Source organism: Lycium barbarum, chromosome 10 (assembly GCF_019175385.1).
Source record: "Lycium barbarum isolate Lr01 chromosome 10, ASM1917538v2, whole genome shotgun sequence".
NCBI lineage: Eukaryota > Viridiplantae > Streptophyta > Magnoliopsida > Solanales > Solanaceae > Lycium > Lycium barbarum.
This window is the reverse complement of record NC_083346.1, coordinates 77,602,185-77,612,308: the sequence shown is the minus strand read 5'-3', so window position 1 is coordinate 77,612,308 and position 10,124 is coordinate 77,602,185. Positions and strand designations below refer to the sequence as shown.

At 40.2% G+C, this 10,124-nt stretch overlaps 1 non-coding gene across 1 annotated transcript; it reads left to right on the top strand.

Annotated features, from left to right (window-relative positions):
• The first annotated feature begins 436 nt into the window (after positions 1 to 436).
• Positions 437 to 542, top strand: LOC132616383 (small nucleolar RNA R71). The gene has a single exon (XR_009573167.1). It is a non-coding gene; the product is annotated as a small nucleolar RNA R71 (small nucleolar RNA).
• The last annotated feature ends 9,582 nt before the right edge of the window (positions 543 to 10,124 follow it).

Sequence of the window (10,124 nt, the reverse complement as noted above, 5' to 3'; positions counted from 1 at the left end):
TTGGTAACCCCCTTGAGAGTTATTAACATAATTAGCATCTTCAACCTGCATAGGTGGCCTATCATGGAACGGACCATCTTGAGTATGGTACATCCCTTTTGGCAAAACTGTATCATCCTCACAAACATTTACTTTCTTGATCTGGGATTCATCAAACTTCTTCGTTAGCAGGGAGATATTTGTTGCAAGTTTTGCCAATGTTTACTGGGTGTCTTGATTCTCCTTTACAATATTCTGGATCATAGCACTACCATATGGTACCACATTAGCATTGTTGGAGTGCCAAGCCTGATTATGAGTCGTTAGCTTGTTAAGTATGTTGGTCACTCGTCGAAAGGTTTTGTTCATGAAACAACCATCAGCTGCATTATTAGCAACTGACTGTGTCACTAAAACTAGCCCTCGGTAGAACTTCTCCATTAATATGTGTTTTGGAAAACCATGATTCTGGCTCTTCTACAAATACTCCTTGAATCTCTCCCAGGCTTCATTTAGTTGTTCCCCCGGTCGCTGCTTGAATTCATATATCTTGTCACGAATTTCAACCTTCTTGCTAGGGGGTAACCATTTTGTGAGAAAAGCAGTCACTATCTCTACCCATGAAGTAATTGAATTTCGGGGCAGCTTCTCAAACCATGTTCTTGCCTCCCCGGTTAAGGAATATTTGAATAACCTCAACTGAATAGCATCTTGTGGAACGTTGTTTTGGATGTGATTAGCACACACATCCACAAAATTCTGCAAATGACGTTGAGGGTCATTCTCGGTAGAGTTCCGAAAGTATCCCTCAAGTTTCAACAACTGGTATAGAAAGGAATCAATTTTCACGCTAGCGGCTGCAACTCGGGGGTGAACAATAGCAGATGCATAGTCCTCCTCTGCAACAAGATCAGCAAAAATATTCTCATCATCTGATTCATTCGCCGGATTGTTCAACCGATTCCCCTAGTTGTCAGCACATTGATTTTGATGATTCTGATTCATGTTCACCTGGTTTACACAGAGTAGCAAACAAGGTGTGATGGGATAAGCAAAAGACTTCAATATAGCAAACACTATTTAGTAATTTCAAAACCGTATTCCCCGGCAACGGCGCCAAAATTTGATACGCTCAAATTACACCTATTAATGGTATAATGCGGACGTTGTCAAATATAGTAACCCAACAAGGTTGGGGTCGAATCCCACAGGGAATATGGTGTAAAAAGGTTACTAAAGTCGTAGGATGCTAAGCTTAGGTCTAATGTCTTAATCCGATGATTTTGGTAATAGTTGGTTTTTTCTATAACTAATTGCTATCGACTTTCTTTGGTGGAAATTTATGGTAAAAGAAACTAAGGTTGTGTCCCCGTTAGATAGGATGTATGATCATGGGTATTGCTCTTGATATACTCCTAATGGATCATTGTATGAATGCACTTAATCTCTATATGAATCTCTACTATTTCCCAATAAATAAAGATTATCTCTTTCTATGATTTTCCCAAATACAAGAAAGTAACTATGAAGAACGATTAATCATGCCAAGTAAATTCTTCTTATTCCTAAGTGAATTTATTAAACAAAGTTTAAAGCTTTGAGTCCTTGTTATTTATTCTTACCAACCCTAATTACTTTCCCAAATAAATCAGGGTTTATGGCTTTAATCAATGTTTGCAACCATTAATTATGAATGAAGAATAAATAAACCCTAGTAATCCATTATGTGTATATCAATCACAAACCCAATCACAAAACACCCATCATTGGGTTCACAACCCTAGTAAGGGAATTTAGCTACTCATGACAAAGAACAAGAAATAAGAAATTGAAGAATTCATAATTGCTTACTTTGGAAGAAAAGAGAAATTGATAATACTTGAATTGATGTTTGAACCTTCAAAAACTAGAGAGTATTTAATGTTCTAAGTCAAGAGACAAAAATATAATAACTGATAAATATTAAAACCCTACAATGACTATTTATAGGTTCTGAAAACGTGAAAATTGCAGATTTGCACTTTGGTCCCCATCGATAGGAAATACGGTCTGTAAACTGAAATACAGACCGTAAACTAGTTTACGACCAAGTCGTCCTTCCAGTTTTGAGAAACTTCAATCTCTTGAAATACGGACCGTAAATTGGTTTACGACCCGTAAACTGCCCAGTCGTATTTCAACTTCCGAAACTCCAACTTTCTGCCAAATGCTCGAATGGTTAAATATGCTTTGAAATACGGACCGTAAAGTGGAATACGATCCGTATAAGTTGTTCGTAAATCACCATTGTCACGACTCAATCCCGTGGGCCATGAGTAGTGCCCGACCTGGACACTCGTATACGTACCTATTAGATATAGTCAAACTAAAGCTTAAATCAATATGGAAACTTGCAAAGGAACTCCAGAAGTTCATAACGTCATCATATACACATATATCCAAATAACCGGTCTCCTGGGGAGTCACAACTGATCAGAACATAACATGATACGCAAGCCGACAAGGCTGCCACAATACATCAACATGATACGCAAGCCGACAAGGCTGCCAATACATATCGTCACCATACGCAAGCCGACAAGGCTGCCATTACAGAAGAGCATATCCATAGCACATCGTATAGACACATCTGAACAAACTTATACACAACCCACACATATGTCTACAGACCTCTAAGAGTATCGATAATGAAATATGACGGGACAGAGCCCCGTCGTACCCCTGCATAAACATATATGTATACACATCAAAAGATCTGTACCAAAAGTCTAGGCTCCTGAACAATGGAGCTCCCCAAGACAGCTGAGTAGAAGTCCTAAGCCGGAGGATCACCAAATCTACTATTCGTACCTGCGGGCATGAAACGCAGCCCCCCGAAGAAAGAGGGTCAGTGCGAGATATGTACCGAGTATATAAAGCATGGAATACGATAAAGAGGATCATGACTGAAATAGAGATTACAGTAGAAAAGTACGACATTCAAATACCAAAACACTTTCCTTATGAAATGTAAATCATGCATATCAATATCATATATCATACCTGGCCCATTATGGGACTCGGTGAATAAAGTCATCACATACCATCCTTGGCGCCATAATCACATCAACATATCATCATATCATCATGTCATCACATCATCATGTCATCACATATAAATATATATACCGTACCCGGCCCTCTAGTGAGGGACTCGGTGAACAATGCAGTGAAACCGTGCACGAAAACATATCTTGGCCCGGGACTCGGTGAAAGACATATTGAGGCATGCACGAGCAGAGTAGTGAGAAACCATATACAAACTAAATCATATCTGAGACTCAATAGAGTAATCAAAATGAACTACCATTTGGAAATCAAGACAATAGTCACATCAAGTACCTTTCGAATGTCACTATGGATTATATCAAAATAGAACTTCTGGAATCATCTACACGTATCAAGACATAATGAAATAGCTTCTGGAAATTAAGAACATTAGCCATCCTAGTGGCTCTAAGAATAGGAACTTCTTTGGAATCATATACATGTCGTCTGTTTGTTTCATAAAGATCATGCCAAAAAGAAGAAAGGGTTAGCTTTACATACCTTTAACGCTTATTTAAATGTCCAACGTCTACTTCTCGAGCTCGTAGGTCTAAAATTAAGATAACATAAGCCACAGTTAGATCATCCACATCACTTACTAACCAATCCAAGTACGAATGAAACTTAACGAAATTCGGGCAGCATTTCCCCTGAAAACTTAACAATCCTCGAGATTCCAATTTAGCCAAACATCAATCAAAATACCAACAACAACAACACCAACAATTTCATATCCAACTAGAATTAAATCCATTCTTAAATCACTTCCAAAACAGCCCAATATACATTCGTATACCAATGCTTGTATACACTTCTTTATTTTCGTATATCTATAGTATAACAACAAACACAACAACAACAACAACTACAGCCAATCCCACGATATTCCAGCCCACAAAACAATTCATAACAACCACGAAAAAACCCCAAAATATTGTCACAAAACAGCCACGCAAATCATATAAAAACAGCCCGGTATATGCTTTGTATATGATATCTTCATACACTTTATTCTCCCAAATTCAAGAACAGCAACTTGTCAACAACATCAACAATTATTATACATCATAACTCAGATAATTCCATCCATTTAATCCAACTAAAACAGCCCCCGATCCATAAATCTCAACAAAACAACAAATGAATTTATAACACTATTTTCTCCGTTCTAATCCGTTAAAACTCTAAATAAACTTATTAACAATGAAAAAGGGACCTTAATATTACCTTAAGTATGCAGAAACCACGTGAACACTCTTCTTCTTGGCTGATGTTTAGCTCAAATTGAAGGCAACGCAACGTACAACACCTTTCTCTTCACGAGCTTCGGGATTCGGGGCTCAGATTGTGATCAAAATTTGGTTTCTCTCTCTAAAAGCTCTCTTTCCTCTCTCTAGAATTTTCTGTATTTTTTTTGGTATGAAGATGAGGAAGCTAAGCTGAAAATTTCCCTTAAATAGCAAGGGAAATGGGCCTGACCCGACTTGGAATCGGGTTGGGCCCATTTCACTGCCCAGCTTGACCTTTCTACCTTAAAACATCCATAACTCTTTATACCGATGTCACATACAGGCCCACGACCTATGGTCGGAAGGGTATTTCAATTATCTACAACTTTCATTTTAGGAGTTTTACCAAATTCCCAAATAATGATGGGGTTATGGCCTCCCGAAGTCAGATCATCCGAAAACGTAACTTAAAAACATCTTTTTGGAGGGCTTACACTTGGATTTGGCTGAAGGGTCCTTATTGAGTTGTGTTTAACTTTACATATAATGTCTATATAACTTATCATATGGCCTTTATTAAAATCCCATCATGTAGGCCCCACCTCAGCTTATGGTTACGAGGGCTATATATCTTTTAACGTATTATTCCAATCATATTGTACGAATTCCAAATATCATACTCATGCTACTACAGTAGAATTTCATTCTTTATACTTGTGATATTTGCTCCTTCTCGAGCTCACATTAAGCCGTCTGTAGCCTTAGTAAATCGAAATTTTCTGGGGTTTAACAACTATGTCTTCAGCCTGCCTTTCTGGTTCTGTTATTCTTTAATACGCCCATGGAATACGGCCCGTATTTTAGAATACGGACCGTAAACTGAGTGTATGACCACTTCTTCACTTTCAACTGTTTTCATTCCAAATCTATTTCGTTTCCTGAAAAACGCTAAAAACCACGTAAAATCACATAGACTTGCTTAAAAACAAGTAAAACTTATAGCAGAAAAGCATCGATTTGTGGCGTAAAATCACGCTACATCACACACCCTAGATACTCGCAAACCAGGCTTCAAAATAGTTTCAAAAGTAGAATTGGAAGTGGAACCTGTCACAAAACTCTACACCCTGAAAAGGAGTGTAGTAAGGTAGTATCAGCACAAACAACACGTACTGAGTAGGCATCATAGGCTGACAATAGTTAGTTAACATATATAAAGAAAGAGACTGAAGAATAGACATGCTCACAATCAGGTATGCGCACCACACAGTCCAAGAATAATAACTCAAGTACATAAGGATCAATAACCAAATCATAGCCTATGGTGAAGCACCAAAACACAAGTCTTGCTAAGTTTCGTACGATTTCTCAGAAAAACCACAAACACTGTACAACCAACAATAGTAATCCGTAACCCTAAGTATTAGCCTAGAAAAAGTCTCTACTCCTCGAGTCCATCAATTCCTAAGTAGGTATTAATCAGACAAATGTAGTCTCAAATCAATAACCACCAGGAAGTCAATGTTCATGAGCACCATACAATGTGATAAATAACGACTACCAGAAATCAGATGTATGAGTGAATGAAATATAAATGCAATGATACACGCATGCAACGGACGAATGATATATACGCCTCGACAGTCATGACGCATGTGGGACCTGTGAAGTCTATGTACCTGCTGCAGCGCATAGCCAGATCCATGTCAGTATTACGTAACGTGCAACCCGATCCCAATTAATTTTGTGGTACGTGTAACTCGATCCAAGTAAGTGTTGCAGAATGTGCAACCTGGTCCATTATGTGTGTGTGTGTTGCAGCGCACAATCCGATCTAAATATATGAGTATGAATGCATGCATCATATCAATGCCAACAAGAGTATGTCAGTGACAACCGTGCCACACATGGACACATATCCAATATTAAGATCAATATCAATTCATTCCTCTTCACAAGTCAATAACCAATAAATGAGAGATACGGGTTCACAACCATGAATGAGTCATTAAGTATTCATATCAGAGTATCATGAAAAATGATATTGAGTACACTGCATAATATCAATGAATGATAACAACATATCAAATCAATCGCGCCACACAGGGACACATCTCTCGATATCAATAACAAGTCAAGTAATTTTCTCTGCCCAAGATAATACCAATGAGTGAGGGATAGCCATATCTCAATCATGATAAGATGACTAAGCATGTAATCTAATATCACACACATGGCAACAAGCCAATAAATCACAACAAAGCCACACACCAAAATCAAATAACGGTACCACCTAGGAATCTATCCCAACTTCATGCCCGAAGGCGTACATGATTTCTCATGCAATTACTAACTCCATATATGATTTTCTAACCTAATTCTAACCAAAAGGTAAGGCATAACCTACCTGGAATGCCGAACAGGAGCCACGAACCTTCAAACCATAGGCTTGCCCTTTCTTTGTGCCTCTAAATACTCAAAGTCTAAAAATATGTTACACCTCCCGTTATTGTCGCAAACATTCCTTGGCTTATAGGTGGTCTATACCCTTAGTTTGGGAATCCGTATTCGAGTTTTTGAGAAATTAAGTGCCTTACCCCACGTGTACCAAAGTGTAAGTATACGTTCTTTACAATTTGATAGGATTTGAAGCTAATCAAATTGAATCGACGCGGACCGGAGCGACTCAGGAGAGTCTACAGAACTCAGTCACCATCGACGGGCCATCGACATGTCAAAACGCCATCGAGGTGCACCATCCCTTCTCCGCCGTCTCTAAAGTTTCAGGTGGCAGGTCGACGGAGCACGTCGACGAGCCGTCGACCCATAGTCAACCCGCACCTCTGGAACCTTCTAGTTTCCTCTATATATATTTGACCCTCACGTTTTGCTCTCATTATTTTCCACTTCCAAAATCAGAGAAAGTCCTAGTATATTCCTCTTAATATTTTCCATCATCATAGTGAAGATTTAGCAAGACCGGAGCCTCGTAAACCCAAGTTTGTAAAGGGAAAGTTTCTCCTAGGGTTCTATTGGAGTTGTTAAGCTTTGGAATTGATGAATTAGTGAGTTATGAAAGAAATGTTGTCCAAACTTCGTTAAGTCACTTTTTCACTTGAAATGGATTGTAAGTGCTATAAAGGGTCTAATTGTGGCCTATGTTATCTTGGTTGTAGACTTACGAGTTCAAGAAGTAGATGGGGGATGATTAGATACTCTTCAAGGTATGTTAAGGTTGTCCCTTTTTTTCTTTTGGCATGATTTTTACTATCCGAACGAACAAGTGAGCAAGCGAATTCTAAAGAATCTACTCTTAGATGGTACAGGATTCATCGTATCCTTGATTCCTTATGTTCATGTCCATGACTTCCAGAGATCTTTTGTTATCAAGAATATATCTTTCATAAGTCTTTCATGCTATATATATATATATATATATATATATATACACACACATATATGCACAGCTATTTTCTTACACCGTGCCTACATGACTGGGCAGCACCACTACAGTGAGTGGCTTATGGATGATGATGTATGATTACACCGTGCCAATATGGCCAGGCAGCACCACTAGTGGGCGGCGTGAGATAATTGTCGTACGTTCCTCACTACTATTATATGGATCGTGCTTTACATTTCACAGCACTATCAGTTATATTATGACCTATGCATATCATACGCCTTTAGAGGTGGTTCAATTATACAAAGTTGTAGATCTCCTCAGCTGTTGGCTATAGATGCATTCAGAAATTGAGATTTGCTTTCATGTTTCAACTATCCTTCATGATTCCTATGTACATGTTGATCTTATGCCTTACATACTCAGTACCTTGTCCGTACTGACTCCCCTATTACTCGGGGGACTGCGTTCATGCTCGCAGGTACATGTAGATAGACAGGCGGTCCAGCTCAATAGGACATTCATCCAACGGTGGTCAGTGCCCTCTACTTGATCCGAAGCAACAGTTCATTTTGGTATGCTACTTTTGAGATATAGATACGCATATGGGTATGACGGGGCCCTGTCCCGTCCTTTCTAAAGCTTTTATTCCAGTAGAGGTCTGTAGACTGTTATGTGTAGATCACATGTGACGTAGCCTTGTCGACTTCTATTATTTTGTGTACAGTTCATGTGGCAGCTTAGTCGGCTTGCATTGTTGCCTTCAGTATATAGATACATAGGCACAATTTTTGATATTATTCTTTCCTGAGTTAGTTTAATCCAGATTGAGTTGCTTGTGGGCTCTTATTATGTAGTATTATCCAAGTATGAGTATAGGGGTTTTTTGTCACTAGAGATCAAGCACTCGTCGCGGCTCATCGATTTGGGTCGTGACAGAAGTAGTATCAGAGCAGTTTCGTCTCAGATTTTTTACAGACCGTGTCTAGTAGAGTCTTGTTTATGGGTGTGTCGTGCACCACACTTATAAACAGAAGGCTATGGGACATTTAGGAAATTGTCATTCTTTCTCTCTTAGATCGTGTGATAGAGCCATGTGTTAATAGTCCATCTTCTAATAGTTTGTGCCGATTTCAGCGATGCCTCATAAGCTACAGCCACCTAGAAGGGCAAGGGAGTGGCTAGTGAGTCCACTAGTCGAACTCAGCAGGCTACCAGAGCTCGAGGCGAGTCCCCGAGTGAGAGCCCATCCCAGACTTCTCATACACCGCCTCCAGCACCTGTCCCCAGTTCCTCAGCCAGATGCACCGGGCCAGGATATACGGGATGCTATACAACTATTGACCAGATTGGTAGCCGCTCAGGCTCAACGGAAAGGAGTTGGTGTTGATCAAGGAGACCGAGCCGGTAGTGCGAGGGTTAAGACTTTCCTCGGGTTAGATCCTCCAGAGTTTTCTGTGTTGAAGCAAAATATGGATCCTCAGGACTTTATTGATAGTATGCAGCGGACTTTGAGGGTTATGCACGCCGATGAGGTCGAGTCAGTGAAGCTGGCATCTTATAGGCTTCGTGATATTGAAGTGCAGTGGTATCAGGCATGGGAGCTATCTAGGGGAGAGAATGCTCCTCCAGCCATTTGGCGAGAGTTTTCAGATGCTTTTATTCGTCATTATTTACCACCAGAAGTCCGATGGGCTCAAGCAGATAGGTTCTTGCATATTGAGCAAGGCAGTATGAGTGTTCAGGAGTATTGTGTACACTTCGATTCTTTGGCTAGATATGCCCCAGCCATGGTGGCTGAAATGGAGGACAAAATTTATCGTTTCGTGGCTAATCTAGGGCCACATTTGATTGATGAGTGTACAACGACTGCATTATAGCGGGGCATGGACATTTCTCGTATACAGGCATATGCACAGAATTTAGAGGACCGCAAGCGTCAGCAGAGGACAGAGCGCGAGCGTGAATGGAGCCATGGTAGGAGGGCTAGATCCTTAGATATGGCTGGTGAGTTCAGGGGAGGATAGAGACAACAGCATTCCCATATTCATTTCATTCAGCAGGGAGTGCACCTCAGCGGTTTTCAGGCCCTAAATTTGATCGATCTTCTTATTCAGGAGTGGGATAGAGTTCTAGAGCATCAAGTTCTCAGCATAGATCAGAGTCAGGACAGATGAGACCACCTGTACCACGGTGTGCCTAGTGCGGTAGATTACATTCCGGACAGTGTCGATTTGGATCGGATGCTTGTTATACTTGTGGCCAGCCAGGCCACGTGGTGAGAAAGTGTCCGTCGAGGGTGCTGTAGGCATTATTCAGCCCATCGGGTCCGTAGATGGTTCTTCTTCATCAGTACACCCCTTAGGGCAAGTTTCTCAGACACCAGCGAGACATGGTAGAGGAAGGAGTGAAGCATCTAGCTCGAG